This window comes from Dromaius novaehollandiae, chromosome 1 (genome assembly GCF_036370855.1).
Source record: "Dromaius novaehollandiae isolate bDroNov1 chromosome 1, bDroNov1.hap1, whole genome shotgun sequence".
NCBI lineage: Eukaryota > Metazoa > Chordata > Aves > Casuariiformes > Dromaiidae > Dromaius > Dromaius novaehollandiae.
This window is the reverse complement of record NC_088098.1, coordinates 66137190-66153904: the sequence shown is the minus strand read 5'-3', so window position 1 is coordinate 66153904 and position 16715 is coordinate 66137190. Positions and strand designations below refer to the sequence as shown.

The window sequence follows — 16715 nt, the reverse complement described above, 5'->3', positions numbered from 1 at the left end:
AGATGGCACAGAGATGCTTTCACAGGGATGGAGTCAGATGACCTCGCAATATTCCTTCCAGCCCTGTGATTCTGCAATTCCCTCCTTATTTGAAAATTCACTTGCTGTATTTTTACTTGTTAATTACAGATGTTGGGATTCTGTTCTGGGACATTGTACTTCCAAGTAGAAGTTGCTGTTCTTCGTATTTGGAGAGATTACAAATTTCCACAAAAGTGGTCATGCACCTGGCAAGTTGTGAGCTTTGGAAGGTCCTTAGAAGAGAATTCAAGGTCCATTGGCCATTTTTACTGTGAAAAAAAGTTTTGCTATCATGGAGATACAAAAAACTGTATAGAATTTTCTTCTGTAACTTGCCCTCCTTACTGTAATCCTCATCTAATTGGTAGCAGTAGCAGGGCCTTATGAATCTTCAATGATTTCTATAGGAAACTGAATATATAAAAAAGTCAGGCTTTTTTTATGTATATTCTTTTTTTTTTTTTCTTTTTTCCAAAATGGGGCACTATGCTCTACTCTGACTTTCTTATTTTAAGCAGTACCAGCTTACTTCCTTTAAGAACTGCATCCTGAACCACAGGATTTTTCCCTGGGTTGGTTTGGAACTGCTGCGTCTACTGCTGAGCAGCTTATTAGAGGTCACTTCTGGAGTGCCAGGCAACCTGCTTTATAGTGCTTGCAGGCATTCATTCACAGGGAATCAGCACTTTGCTGGGTGATTGTTATCTAGCCCCAGTGCAAAGCAGGACCTGCAAAGCCCTCAGAGAAGATACAGCAAGGCAACTGATGGACTACCCTGCACATCACAAGCCTGGATCATCAGTATTCTACTAGGCTGTGATGCAGATTTCAGCTGTTTTAGCTTGTTAAATAACGTAGTCCATTTTGTACTGATCTTGCAAGCACCTATTTTCACATGTGTTTTATTAGCCTGAAGTTCTGTACTGTATTGCTTTCCCCCCTCCTCCCACTCTGAATACCATGTGCACAGGGTGAAAAGAGGCATACAGAGCAAGTATAGTGCTTTCTTTTTGCTTTGCTTTTATTTCTGCTTCCTCTTATAGTGCATTGTGAAAACTCCTCTGGGAATGTGACAGCCAATAACCCTGTCGTATGACTCTGTGTTGTTGGATTCCAAAATATCAAGTCAAGACGCATAGGTCTTGCTGTGGATGCCATAGGCAGCTTCATGCTAGAGTGCAGATGGCTCTTCAGTTCCCTAATGGGAATTATTCAGGTCCTTATTAGCATTTTACAAAGATTACCGTTAAACTGACAGCTCTCCTCCTGACTGTTCAGATGCAGAGTACTCAGCCAGTAATCAGTGGACATACTATATACATGGGCTTCTGAGAGCATTTTAAAATGTCTTCCATATCCCCATATATAAACCTTCTCCTCCCTCTGCCTGCATCTTTTAATAATCTAACACATCCTCAACCTGCATCTTCCTAGAAAGGGACACCTTGATATTGTGGCTATCAACAATTAATAAAAGCTGCTGCCTGTCCTGCAAAGAACTACCTCAGTGACCTTGATTGACTTCAAAAGCAGAAATACCTGTTGACTGAAGCTCTTACTGTCATTTGGTATTGGTGTGTGTATGAGTATGTGCATTTGCTCAGGTAAGGACTGACATTTGCCAGATTTTTCAACATGTATGCTGAATCAACAGGCTGTGGCTCTCAAGTGATTGCAACCGGTCTAATTTCTATGCTCATGAAAACTCCAACAGTAAATAGGATGGGTTGAGCCAAGTTTACATCAGCTGAAGACTTTCCTCCATCTGTTGTTAGACAGGGATATAGATAGTGATTTGGGAATTGTGCACTTATGACTGATATTTGTCATACTGTACTCCAGTAACACTTTCCTCAGCCATGCCATGAGCTCATTTTGGGTATCACTTATGAACAGTATCTGTTTTGTTTTTGTATCACATATGTTATTCAGTACCTGGCTGCCTTTCATACCAAGCTCAAAACCAAATCCCTAATAAATTTCAACCCTTAGGCTAGGGTTGGAAGACTGTGTTTTTGGTAGGACATCAGAACTGTATGGGTCTGGATGTAAAAGATGTTTGAATTGTTATCTCTGCTGGAAAGGCCTATTTGAAGGAACACTAGACAACCTTGCTATTATCATTGTTACTATCGTATAATCCTGGGTTTGTATTTGATTCCTAATTCCTGGATTATTCACAGTACTTCTGTATTGGTTTGCATTTATGCTCTGTTCAGGTGCACGTCAACTGGCCCCCTTGGTTGAAGAATTTAAGAGCATACTCAGCTATGCCACAGACAGTATATATGTATCCTGCTTATACATACTAAAGTATATAGATAGGAATGAAACATTTATATATAAGCCAAATACAGATATATATAAATGCACACATATATGTGGGTGTAACTATATGTTGAACTGAGTCCTCTTACTGCTAGTTCAGATGCAGAGTATTCAGCCAGTAACCAGTGGCTTCTGGGAACATTTTAATATGTAAACATATGGGTATTGTGTATGTATGCATACATACACACACACATATATACATATATGTACACTAATCATTTCTGTGTTCCTCTCAGTACTTCCTTAAGAACAGGGCTTTGTCATTTCCCTGCCCATCCAGTAGCTATACTGTTACCTCAGTGTAACCTGAGTCAATATTTGGGTCTTCCAAGTTGATTCAATTAGCAGGAGACAATGATAATGGAGCCAGGCATTTGTCTGATGTAATTTTGCTCATTTTGTAGAGCACACATGCAATGAGCTATTTTCCAGAATGCAGTAGGAACCAAATGGAAGGAGTTACTATGATGACAGTTCCAAGCTTCTCCCCAGCCAACCCTGAACTGAAAATATATTTAGCTTTTTCTCATGATGATTTTGTGTTTCTCCAGCCATTTTTATGCCTGATTTGCCACCTTTCTCCTGTCAGTTTTTATGGTTCCTCTTCCATTTTGTGCTCAGCTTTATCAAACGATATTCCATATTTACATTCAAAACATAAAGGGAAAATTTCCAAACATACATTTCAGCCCGGGCACGAGCCACGCTGTGCTTTGTGTAGTGGCACCTATTGTTTCAGCTATCCAGCCTGCGTTTTTAAAGGGCCGTCACTGTCCATTATCTGGAAGGGCTGCCATTGCTTCGCCGTCAGCTGGGCTGCAGCTCCGTGCAGGCCTTCAGCGGTTTTCACGTGGGCAGCACTTTTGCGTCAGATAGGAAGCAATCGCTACCTCCTCGAGGAGGCAGGTGACGGCAGGTCTTTTATACGTGGGTGCGACAAGCAAGGGGAAGGGCACAGACAAACAGCGGGACTGGCCGCCGCTCTCGGGCGCCCGCCCCGACAGCTCGCGGCGCCCGCGGCTCAACGGCCCTGCGCGCGCACCGGGGGGGGGTGGGGGTGGGGGTAAGGGCGCGTGCGTGTCTGTCCCCCCACAGCCGCTTGCCCCTGACGCGCGCGGCCCCGCCGGCGGCCGTCAACGACGCCCAGGGCGTTTTAAACGGCTGCGGCTTCAGCCAGCCCTGCTTTTGATCTCCCGTCCTCCAGTGCCGTTTGGCGCGCGCTCTCGCCCCGCCCCGCCCCGCCAGCGCGGCCAATCCCCGCCGGGCCTTTCGGATTCGAGCGCTGGGAGCGTACCATTTCCTGGGCGCGAAGGGAGTGGGAGGGAACGGCGGCGTTTCTTCTCCGACCCCTTACCTTTTATTTCATTGTCGCCGCCGTCTTCCGCCCCTTCCCCCCCTCACTTTATAAGGGTCATGGGCCCGGCGGCTGGAGGCGCCGGCTCCCGCTTCCCGCCCCTTACTGGCTGTGCGCGCGCGTGTATCTCTTTAAGGGACGGGACGGGGAGGGGTGTCTGGTTGCCTCGCGCTCCTCCTCTTGCCCTGGCGGCCCCTCCGCGTGCGAGGCCAGGCCGGGGCGGGGGGAGCGCCCGCTGCCAAGGTGTGCGCGCGCCTCCGCCGCCCCGCCCCCTCCCTCCCTCCCTCCCTCCCGCGGCGGGTAGGGTCGGGCCGCGCCGGCAGCCGGACAGGCGCAGCGCGGCGCGGCGCCCCCCGCGCCTCGGGCCGCGCCAGCCCTGCCGCCGCCGCCCCCCCCCCCCGCCGTCCCCCCCCCTGCCCCTTGCCCCCGGAGCGGCATGAGGTGAGTGAGGCGGCGGCGCCGCGCTCCCGCCCGCCGTTGCGGCAGGTGGGGGCGAGCGTTGGCGGCGGGGGAGGGTCTGCGTCGTCCGCTGGCATCGCCCAGTGCGGCGGCCGCGGGCGCTGACAGCCGCGCGGGGGTCTCCGGGGGCGGCGGCGCCGCGGGCGGGCGGCGGGGCCGGGGACCGGCACGGCGGGCGGGCGCCGCGAAACCCGGGCCCTGGGGCGGCCCAGCAGTCAGCGGCTGCTCCGCGCTGGCTCCTTGACCCGATTACACCGCGCGGCACCGCGGAGAAACGAGGCCGCCGCGTCGGGGACCTCCTAACGCCTCCCCGCCGGCGAGGGGGCGTCCGCCCTCCCGAGCTGGGGCCGCTTCGCTCGGCGGAAGGTACCGGCTCGTCTCCGGCCCCGGGAGCGGTGCACGGCCAGGGCTTCCCTCCGCGAGCGCTGCCGCCCCCCTGCGCCGCCGCGGTCACCTAAGAGATGCCCGCGGAAATGCTTCGTCTCCTCGCCAGCCCCTAGGCGTTACGCGGGCTGCGTTGCGCCGCCGGGAAACTTGGCCGTCGTGCTTGCCTCGAAGTACCCTTCGCCCTCCCATCGTAAAATAGTTTATGATCCTTCACCGCCCCCCACCGCCATCAGAAATTGTGTGTACAGGTCTCATTTTAGATAGGCTCGCGCTTGTCTTGCAGGCAGAAGCCTTTAGCCTTTCTTTATCGTTGTTCTAGATACGCTCAGTACGAGCTGTGTCCAGGTTTCTAATGCTTGTGTCCCTGTTCTGCATTCTTGTTATGATACGGGCTTAGTCTTTGCAGGCTGTTGTCCCAAGATACTTATTTGGCATCTTATAATATCTAACAAAGGTAACCGCTTCTAAGCATATAATTGTTTTTATTACTATAACAAAAACGTGCTTATGCATTAGTCCCTTTCATTGTAACACAAACCTGCTTATGCATTCTCCTTGTGGCAGCTTCATTCTGTATTCTGAAGAAGTTACCTCTTACCTCATCCAGTCGTCTATTTAAGTTTAGGGCTGTGGAGCAACTGACAATAACTTCTTGTTGAGCTGGAGGGATACCTTTCAAGACTGGCCCTACAAAAATTATTGCTTCCTTTCTTCGATTCTGTTGTACTTCTGTTAAAAACTAACAAAATGAAATATCTCTCAGAAACCTCTTTCAGTTTGAGACTTCATGCTTAGATTTGGGGTTCTTGGTTATTCTCTGCATTAAATAGAATGTGTCTGTGCTGGTATATGGGGATTAGGGGAAGCCAAGCAACTAAACGATCTCTTGCTAGAAAATCTAGATATACAGAAACAGACTATTAGGCTTATTTTATTTACAAACTTTTAAAGCTAAAATTTGGCTAAGTTTTTTCTTTTTTTTTTAAAAAAAAAAAGGGGGGGGAAAGATTGAAGAACACTTTTGAAACAGACTTCCTAATAATTATACTAATATCTCTTTCTGCATTTCTTTTGGAGAACATGCTCATTCTGCTATTTTTCACTGTCACATTTTCAGTACTCATGTTTGAGTTGGTTGTACTGCAGGGACATATTTAGTAAGAATAACTTACTGCATGGGAATTAACTACTTTAATCATGGCAATAGTTTTACTGGTCTAGGTTTTGTGAAAGCTTATTTGCAGAAAACTAAACTTAAGAGTTAGATTGAAGTTGACAGTGTCCCTTTAAACCAGCCAAAAAAATCCACTACACTTTCATCTACAGCTGAAAGTGAAAATTTCACACAGTTAAAAATCAGACATGTTTATATTTAGCTTGCAGCTTTCTAAAGTACTTATCTCCAAGAACACAGATGGATGGATGTTAGGCTTGTATTCACAGATATCTTAACTTGCACTGAAATGTGCACCTTATAGCTAATTGGTGAACTTGGAAATCCTTTGCTACTTAAATTAATGGGCGGGGACCTCATCTTAAGTGTTACAGGACTACCTTAAAGATTTTCCTTTTAACAGGTTTTTTAATATTTGTACAGAAAACAGATCTAATTGTTGTATTGATTATGAATAACATGTACCTGCATACAAACTGATAAACAATTGATAACGAATCCTCTTCTTGATTAATCCTGCGTGTTAAGAAAGGATCTGTAAATAGTATGTGATTATATATGCCTGGTATAAACCTAAACACAGCTGCTTGAGGTCAGGATGACATTTTATTCTAAGCTTTCTTACCTCTCTGGGTTTCAAATATCTTGCTTTTAACCTTTCTCTGTTCACATTTAAGAGCATTCTGCAAACATGCCTCACATGAGAAATCTTAGCTATTTGCAAGTGCAGGTGTCCTTTGATAAAGGCTACAGCACTGTTACTTTGAGCAAGCTTGAATTATGGTTGCATGCATGGTAATGCAGAGCTGGTGCTGTCTGTTTTGCTTTTAGAGAAAGTTGAGGCAGAATTGGTCCTTAGGTGGTTGCACCCCTCTGTTCTTGCAGGGTTTCAGAATGACTTCTCAGTCGCTTAACTAATCCTGTCATGCATTACTTTTTTATTCCTTTGCAAACACAAGGGCTGTCTTCTCAAGATAATCTTAGAGAAGTATTCAGTGTACCTCTAGTTGAAGGAAAAGGGAGAACCCTCCACGTTGTTGCTGTCTTAATTTTGTAGTTATAGAAGACTTCTACTGTGTTTAGATTGTGCCACAGGACATTGCCAGTGAGAGCAGTAGCGTATCCCATGAATGGACTTTCTCTGGTGATACAGCTCTCAGTGCTACTACCATAGCTTAGGCATTTGGATCCCTATGTCCTCCAGCTGTGGTAAGAGGTTGGTCAAAACTCATTTCTACTGTACAGCTTCCAGCACTGATGTTTTAGGAATCTGTTCTCTGCCAGTTGATCTCAATCTTAACAGCCTGGGGTGGAAAAATCCTTTCACTTATGGTTGAGGTTAGGTTTATACTAAGAGCTTTCACAAACATAGCTGTCAGCAGTGTGATCTGTGGTATCTAAGGTCCTAGCACAGGTTCAGTTATACTAGTAAAGCATGTGTACACTAGTAGGGCTTCTCTTGACTATGTGGTGTGTTGTTAATATATGGTCGTGAAGTGCAGCTTTGGCAATGTACTATATGACTGTTCTAACACTGCTGAAATGTTCCTAGTGCTGGTGTAATTTGAGAGAATTTTCTTGGGTCAGTGTTGCGACTTCAGCAGGTCCTAACAGTGATCTCTCATTTAAAAACAGGAGTGGGGGGCAGTTCCCACTGGTAAATCCAGTAAGTAACGTCTAAAATGAGCTCTATCAAGTGAGCATTGTTTGAGCTTCCTTAAGTCTCCCAGCAGCCCCAGAGTCTAGAAGTGACCTTACTTAGCCTTGCTAACCAGCAAGGCATAACTGGGACGTCAACTACAGAGATGCCGATCATAATTTGATAGGCAGCAATAAAGCAGTAGTGATATTGAGCTCGTGTTCATGCTGCTGTTTGGAAAAGCTTTGATAAGATACAAGAAACAGGCCCTGTTTATTTACTGGGAGGGGACCCCAAAACAATGGAGACAGAGCAGGAGGTAAGTGAACACTAGCACATCAAATAGCCACCCTTTCCTTCCTTTTTCTCCCCCTCCCGCCCCAAGCTGAATGGCATCTTGTTGTAATTGCACGAGGGGGAGGAGGGGATGAAAAGTGCTTTCATGAGAACCCAAAAACTTATACTCCCAAGAATGAGATCTGCTCACAGAGGGTGTTTGTGAAAGGTATGAAAACATTTGGGTCCCAAATGAGTGTTTGGGATGTTCAGTCACTGAATTATTAGTCTATTTCTGCAGTCCCCTCATAATTTTGAGAGAGTTGGAATGGGTAGTTGATAGGGTTCTTGTTAACAGCACTTAGTTCCCTTGTGTAAGTGGTAAACTGACGGGATCACAGCTCTTGCTGTTCTCCTGTGTATATTGTATCTTGTCTGGAAGAGGCACTGATGCTCTCTTATGTGGTGGGAACTCGGTGCCCAGAGATACGAGGTGCTTGAAGGAAGGGAAGATTGCTCAGCTCTGTGGGCAGCTTCTTCTTTGATTTTCTCTCTCTCTCTCTCTCTCTCTCTCTCTCTCTCTCTCTCTCTCTCTCTCTCTCTCTCTCTCTCTCTCTCTCTCTGATTTTAAAAACTTTGATCAAGCAGTGGTTTGACTTGGTAGCAGGAGGAAACTGACTTATGTCTTTCCTTTCTTTTCTGAGATACTGGCATTGACTCAGAAGTATTCAGTGAGACTAGCAAAGGAAATGCAAGTTCTTGCTGTTCTTAGATAGCAGTCAATTAACAATAGAATAATTCCAACATTGAGAGAGAGGAACATGTTCAGTCACACACTTTTAAGAAATCAGAACTTTTTTGCTAAAGGTACGTAGCAGCAGCATACCTTCTTGTTGAAGACAGAAACCTAATTGGTCCAGTAAGACTTGGCTCTCCTGAAGCTGTGTCATTTTTACAGTAGGCAACATGAGACACTGAATTGCATTTTTGGGAGAGGATGGTAAAGAAGGCTATGGAAACTGAGGAAAACCTTTTCACCACATTCCTGTCTTTCTCAGCCTGTCATCTCTGCCCTCTCTCCAGATCTTTATCTGGGTTGTGTGTTAACTTTTTTCATTCTTTCTCCACAACCTCTTTGAGATATGATCTTTTGTGTCTAGCTGCGTGGTTAAAAACTAGTCTGGGCTGCCCTCTCTTCATGTCCAGATTTCTTTCTGGCACTGATCATTCCAAATAATGACTTTTTCAGTAAAGTGTGTTTTTGTTTGTTTTTTTTTTCAGTTAGGGTTTTTAGCAGATCGTTCTTTTGTGCACTCATATTACAACTACAGACATAAACTAATTTTCTTTTGGGTCCATTTCCACTTGTGTTTTGGGTGGTATAATATGGGAAATCTGATACGTAGTCTTATCTGTTAATGGTGCTGACTTTCAAGTGTTCACTAAAGTGTCCATGTGGTCTTTATTTACATTGTTCATCCTGGGAGGGGAATGGCAGAGAGATGGTCTTCACCCAACATGAGAGTCCCATAAACATACATGGAGCTACCTCATCTTCTGCCTTCAGAACTAGAGAGTTCTTAATGTGCTCCCCTGCCATGAGCCAACTGAACCAAAACAGCTAGACAGCGGTATGAGTAGGCTGCTGCTTATCCTGCCAGTCATTTCTGCCTTATTGTTATGCTTCCTTCTTTCTCTGAATCCACTTGTTGTCTAGCAATCATCTCATCCCTTGGGTTGGAGTCTGTGTGTGTGAGGTGTGTTTTGTTCTGTGTCTGTAGCATACTACGTAGTGCAGTTGTGGTTTAGGCTTGTGTTCTTAAACACTATTGCAGGACACAAAACTAAAAATCTTGCAATTTTCCATTCTCCATGCTGATTGTTTCCAACATCAGTGGAGGAGTGTTTGTCTTACAGTATGGATCTCTTGCTGTGTCTGTATCAGTATTACAGTTGTACAGCTTAATTAAAATCTGGGAAATAACCTACTTACTGCATCAACTTCCTCTTTGAGCAGCAGGAAAATTGTTCTGTGTTACTGCTTTCTGCCCTGGTGTTTGGAAATAATTTCTCTGAATCTGCAGTGCTTTGAAGTGTGAGATAGGGCTTGCTGGGAGGTGCTGTATGGGAGGGAGGAGGGCATTTCAGTGCACTGAGGACTCTTACTTAAAAAAAAATTCTCTCTTTTTTTTTTTTTTTTTCCATACAAGCCTTACTTCAGTTACATTGTATATCATTGTGGCTGCAGTATGCTTTGGAATGAGCTTCAGGTGGTGTGTCTGAAGAAGCCTTGGAATATAGTCATCTGCTCTTCTAAGTAGCTTTTGAACTGAAGTGACTTAAAGGGTAACATAACTTCTGTAGTAACCTCCCTTAAAATGCAAGTACCTGTACTTGGGTCTCTTTACCCTGTGGGGCATACTTCTGTCTGTGGGGAAACTTCTCAGTGAAAGTTTAAAAAAAAAAAAAAAAAAAAAAAGTGTAGGCAGAAGAGCAGCATTTTTGTGGGATCATATCTTAACTTGCTATCTCTACCATGTAAGTAAAAGAGGTCTCACATGGCCACGAGCAATTTAACATTTCTGTCTCTTTATGGCCTTGGTGGAACTGTGTTGGCTGTAATGGGATAGTTGGGAAGCCTGTCTTGCCCTTTTCCTTAGTCTTTCTGAACGTGTACTGTGTACTTACGCAAGTGTTAGAGGTCTCCTTTCCTTTCAGATCCTCTGCAAAGGAATATGACCTGCTCCATTCCTGTGAGAATACTGCAGCTTGCAGAGATTTGCACCATTTAACACTTGCTTACATTTTTGTCATGGTTCATTAAACAGATGAATCTTGAGACAGCAGAAACAAAGTTTGACTCTAACGGAGTTTAGAACCAAAACCTAAACCAACAGGTATCCATGCAGTAGTATCCATGTAAGTGTTGACTACAGACTAACTCTTGGTCTCATGTTGAGCAGTGTCCTCCAACTCTTGCAACCTCATGGTCTTGTGACATGAAGAAAGGGCAGGTGGGGAGACTTCTCACCTCCTTTCTTGTGTGATGATCTGCACAGAACTGATGTACACTGAGGGATGGAGGCAGGTGTTTGCCTGCCTCCGGGGTTATTTCTTTCTTAACAGCCTGTGTGGACTGTGTGTGATACTTCACCTACTTTAAATAGAGCTTCAGCTCAGTTTGAAAAAGGAAAGCCACCTTGGAATGTGGTGGGAAGGGTACTAGTTCTTGGGAGCAGAGCAAGCTTTTGATGATTCACTTAACTGCTCTAAATCACTAGTTAGGTGAGTTTCCCATTCAGAACTCTGCTTTAGAACAGTGCCTCTTTTTGTGTTGACTGAAAAGAAAGACTACTTTAGAGTTAGCCTTTGAATAATTTCCTTAGTGAGCCTGGGAAGGTCAGTGTCTCATGCCTGCTATTTCATGTTTCTTTTGGATTTCATAAGTGTCATTTGTCTTGCAGCTTATAAACAGAATCTAAATGTACTGTGGACTTTCCAGAGACAGTGGGACTGTATACATGGTTGGAAAATATAGGGAAAGGCTGAGTGTTAGTGATACGTGGTCTGCTTCCAGGTAAGTAATTCAGAAAAAGAGAGAATTTTGTCCATGTGAAAATGGAGGATTTATCCAGAAGGTGATGGCTTCAGTAGCAGACCTCTGCTAATAACTCTCCACAGTGATGGTAGTCTGTGTTCCTTGGAGAGAAAAGACAATGACATCTGATGGTACAATGGATATCGTTCTTTGAAAGCTCCTGAAGGCGAGAGACTTTTCTTCTACAACTGAGACCATCATTGTGCCTTACACTTCTCATGTTGCTTTTGCATTACATACAGTCCCTGTTGCATTACGCTAGTGCCTGGAGACCTACACAGGACTTCGGTGTGCCAAATACGGTATTAAAACATAGTAAAGAAGTCCCTGGTCTGAAGATTGTGCAGCTTAAATAAAGCAGATAAGGGTGGAAGAAAGCAGATGCTATTTCCTGTTCATGTTCCGATGCTATATGGGAAACAAGAAGGCAGGATGAATGCTGGGAAGTTTTGAATTTAGCATATTGAAGAGAATATTTCTTTTCAGGGGAGTTATTTCAGGAGGTGAACCAATCTTCAAATCATTCTGTGGAGCATTTTGAAAGCTGCAATAGGAGAAACAAATATAAACTGTAGACATGTGGGGAGGTGTATTAGCCTGTGTGAGATCTGGGAACCTTTGTCATGGAATAACTAGTTTGCAGCCAGGGCAAATGTCTCTAGCGCATCCTCCTTTTTCTCCCCTGCAACTTGGTCAGGTTTCATGACATCAAGTGGACTTGCTTTTGAACTGTTCCTCAGACAACTCTTTGCACTCATAGCACACTTGCTCCATTTTCTTGCTCTCATGTTCTACCCAGACAGTAAGTGATGGGACTTCTCAGTGTCAGAAGAGAGTGATGCCTTCCAGAAGGCCAGCTTGTATGCTGAGCCAATACCACAGTCTGCTGATACTATAGTAACTTGGAAAATCCTTCATACAACTGTGGTCATGAGTGTATTCACGGTGTAGTTTGAGGGGAAGGAGGGATCTCCTATCTATGTCCCTGTAGGATAGGGGAGAGATCCTGATTGATGTATACATTGAATATACAGCCTATAGCCCCTCTGCCACTACTCCAGATCTGCTTGTTTGGGTTCTGGCTTTACATTCCCCTCCCATTTCTTTCTATACACTCCCTTCCTAAGGCTTCCCCAAGATGTGGGACCTTCTTCTGGCCCTGGTTGGGCTAAACAACCATAGCACAGAAGGAGTCATCGTCTGTCAGCCCAGCAACTGTGGGGTCCATTTCTGGTGTCCTATCCTTTCATCTCGGGGCATATTGCCACTGGAAAACTGTCTTCTTGGGTGCCTTCAAAGAGTGGTATTGTGGTTCTTGGTGTCCCTTCTGGTTTCCTCCTACTTGTTTTTCTTCCTTTAACCTACTGGTTCTTGTGCTCTTCTTTCTCTGTTTATTGTTCCCCACAAACTTTTTTCAACTTTCTGTGTTCTTCACCTCTTATTTTTGGTGTGCATGGGGGAGAAATTACCGAATTCTGTTAGCAATAACTGTAAGCCCGTTCCTAACAGAGGGGGAGCCAACAAGAACATAGGATGCTTCCAGGGTATATTACGTGGAATCGGTTAGCAGAGCAGCTTGCTGTATTATTTTCTTGGAGGGAAATCAGTTAATATTTGTGTAGAAACTGTATAGCCACAACTGTGATCTAAAACAGCTAATTTGCTTGGAGAGTGGCACTTGATGTTTGCTTCCTCTGTAGGAGAATTCTTCTGCTAATGTGCCCTTTTGTGGATGATTGTCTAGATTTCTTATCAGTCTGAAGAGATTTATTTTAGTGCTGTCTGCCCTCTGGAGAGTTTATTTTTGATAGTTACTGAAGCAACAGTGCTCTAAAATGCTGCAGTGTTAGGATAGAAGGAATTAAATGTTCAGTAATCCTCTAAAAGGCCAGCTCAGAAAAATCTGTTTGTCTCTTCTATTCCTTTTGTCTAGTTGAAAATGTTGTTGAAACTGGGTTGTAATAGAAAATTTATTTACCCTTTTTTTGCTCAAAACCCCTTTACTGTAGTTTAAAAGGTGGACATTTGCAAACTGAAATAGCCAAAAACAAATGTTTTGGTTCAGAAACTGCTGTGCATCATCCTTCATTCTTGGCTATAAAAAGGTGGCTTTTCTCCTCCTGCAGTGCATTCTGCCATCTTAAGATGGGCTGCATCTTGAGATTGTCACCTCAGAACTGCAGTTCCCCTGAAGCACTAAGGTATTTTACAAGCCAAATCTTTATACTTTATACTACATACTTTATCCAGGAGAGGCATTTTGTAGGTTTTCTTTCTTAGTCAAAACCTGAGGTCTATTACTGTTCTCCTTGCCCTCTCCCAGAAAATTTCAAAGAAAACCTTTTTCTAAGAGGTCAGATCTCTTCCACTCCTGCAGCGTTGTAGGGTTTCTGCTTTATACTATTTTCTCTCTTAATCAAAAGTCTTTAGATCAGTTGTGTCAGGATGACAGTTAAAGTTGTTATGCATTATACGTAGATCCTATATACTGATTAACAGGATGTGGCAAAATGGCACCTCCAAATACAAGGGGTTGTCTTTTCCCTAAATCTTCATGCCTCTTCTGCTTCATTCCCTTACTCTTCAGCTATAACAAAAGGCTCTTTGTTGTTCATTTGGCTGTTACACTAATCTATCTTATGCTTCATCAAACTCTTGATGAGCTCTGGGTTTGTAATATCAGAAGCCCGTATCTCCAGGGATGAGAGAACCTGACAGGTTTCATAAAACCATAGGGAACAAGTGGCATACAGGAAAGCATCCCAGGCAGCCAAGGCTTTTTGATGGTAGAGGACAATGGTGGTGAATGCTTTATTATGCATTCATGCAAACCTTGTCTATAACATACAGGCATGTGATGCTTTCTCACAGTCAGTGCTTGCTAGTGAATTCACCTGTCAGGTGTAGTACTTTCAGACTTTTCAGATTTTTAAGCAAGCAAGAAATTTAAGAAACATGAAATACAAGAAAGAATGAGCAATGATGAGTAGCTTCAGGATACATAGGTTAGACTTGACTTGACAGTGCCTGCTGCACACCTAGCTGGTCTTGGTTGTCCCTATTCCTGTTGGTGTCACAACAGAAACGGCTCTTGAAGGGAAAACTCTGAAAGGGACTGGAGTTAAGGGGCTATCAGCTGAACTCAGGAAACTAAGATGAGTGTTAATTTTTTCTGTTGAATTTGAGGATGAATTGCCTTAAAATGCTGTCCTGCTAATTGTGCTAACTCAGGAAATGATTCAGAAGGGCGGGCAGCTGAGTGTGGTCTCTCTAACAGTCGTTTTAGCCTAAGCTAGTTTGACTTATTTACTAGAATCATGTGTTTCACTCACTACAATGGCAGTTGCAAATTTTTGCTTTAGTTTGTGTGACTTAATTGAATGGGGCCCTTTGACACCTGACAGAAGAATGGGAACAGCCTTCAGCCTGCCTGCAAAGTCAGACATTCAATTTGGCTTGTATTGAGAAAAGTTTCTTTACAGTGGTGTGAGGTAGAGAGTTTTTGTTTTGTGCTCTAAGTTAAATACTAGACTGCATAACAAAATCATGACAAGTTTAGCATGAATAATTGTACTGCATACCGCACCATTTTACAGCGGCTTGTTGCTTTCTTCATCTAGGCTCTCATATGGAGGCAGTATCCTTAGTATGTATCGGGGAACCTGAGAACAAATAGGGTCTATGATCTTGTTCTCAAACACAATAATGATTTAAATGTATATTTCTTTCAGTTATTTCTTATCTCAGTTCCTGTTACTCCAAACAAAATGCAAAAGATTAGTGTTCCCATTTGAAATAATGTTTTAGAATGCTGCTACCATGCAAAATACAAGTTGTTGTGACTTGCTGGGGTTTAATCCACAGCTACTCATAGCAAAAACATGCAGTTTCTGTGGAGTTTCAATTAAGGCACCATAATCTTTAGGTGGCAAGAACAAGGTCATGGCTGTGAGATTAGCTTGTATACAGCAGTCCTCTGAAGGTCCATGGAAAGGAGCGTTTGGCGGACATTAACTTTTTGTAAGCTGATAATATTCAGGTAGTGCAGAAACTTCTCCTTTCAGGGAAAATCTTAAAAATGGTGGAAGAATGAGTCCTAGCCACTCATTTTAACTCTGGTTTCAAAAAGCCTTTCCTTCAAGGGTGAAGGGGAAGAACCATAATGGCTGACCAGGTTTTTGGGAAGCGTGTTCAGATGTGTGATTCTTACTAGAGCACGGAAACTGAACAGCAGTCTGCTGCTGGAGCATGTTCTTCACCTGCAGGATCCAGCTGTTGTAACTTGCTTAGAAAGGTGATTGGGGGGAAAGGAGCTGTGACCTTACTACCCTCCCAAGCAAAGCCCTGACCATAAGGAGTTAAAGCTTGGAGAGGAATGAACTGAGGTCAGCAACACAAATAGTCTGTTCAGTAAATAATTTTCTTTGTATACAGACTCCATTCTTTCACTCATTATTTGCTCCATTTATTCTTTTCCCTTCCTACACACACATGAGGGCTCTCTGCCCCCCTCAGCTGATTTTTCTGGCTTTATTATTCTCTCTTGCCCTAGTTATGACCTTCCAGTGGCCACTTGTCACTGTGACCCTCCTTCTGGCCAAGCAGCAATAGATGATAGGTTTACTGTGAAAGAACCACCCTCAGTCTGGGATGGACACCTGTGTTCAGCTCAGGAGATGCAAGGCTCTGTTTTCCAGCTGCTCCTTCAAGTCTGCTTGCTCTGAGCGCTGCAGTGATTATACAGAATACAGCGCACAAGAGGGAAAATACTGTTCAGCCAAACACAGGAACTGAGAGCTGTTGCCCACCTTTTTTTCCCCCGTTGGCGGCAGGCTGTGAGCCCCTGGGTGAGTGAACATCTAATGCATGGCATGCATGTTTGAGAGATTGGAGGGGAAATCCATTAAATAGCTGTGCTGTTACTGAGAATTTGAGTGATTGTAAGATGGAACATTGGTTAATGATAGAGTCCGCATAACATAGTGGGCTTTGGTGCTATTGCTTAGACATGATGCTATGCAAAGAGAGAAAGCATTAAGGATCATGTTTTTAAGGTCCTCCAAAAACTAGTTAGAAGGAAAAAGTAGAATTTGGGGGAGCTGAGTGACCTTGAATATCCACTCCAGTGAAACAACCCACATAGACTGCTATTTAGGAAAATATTTTTGTGAAACCTTTGGGTGGGGAGTGGCCAGCCGCTTTAAATGTTCTGCATCTGTCCAGAGATTAATTTTCTCTTTTCAATGAAAAGTGTAATAGCTACTACTTGTCACCTATGTGTGTGTTCTTGTAAATGTTCCTGTCCTCAGGCTCCTGAAAGATGTGCCATATTTTTTCCAGAGTATTAAATTGACCCCCCCCCCCCAAAAAAAAAAAAAAACCCACAGGATGAAATAGATGTTTAGCAGAGATACTGTAACAATTGCATGACAACTATGAAAAAGACAGCCTGTGTATAACTACATATATATATATA

At 43.9% G+C, this 16715-nt stretch overlaps 1 protein-coding gene across 3 annotated transcripts in view; it reads left to right on the top strand.

The window, feature by feature from the left end:
• The window catches only part of MICAL3 (microtubule associated monooxygenase, calponin and LIM domain containing 3), a 185658-nt gene that overhangs the window by 19261 nt on the left and 149682 nt on the right, over positions 1 to 16715 (top strand). For 2 of the 3 annotated variants that reach the window (XM_064515346.1, XM_064515344.1), the window contains exon 1: positions 4009 to 4147. The exons of the other annotated variant lie outside the window; for it this stretch is intronic. The gene's annotated coding sequence lies outside the window, so the exon portion shown is untranslated. Of the gene's footprint in view, positions 1 to 4008; positions 4148 to 16715 lie in introns of those variants that run through there. 3 annotated transcript variants of the gene reach the window in all.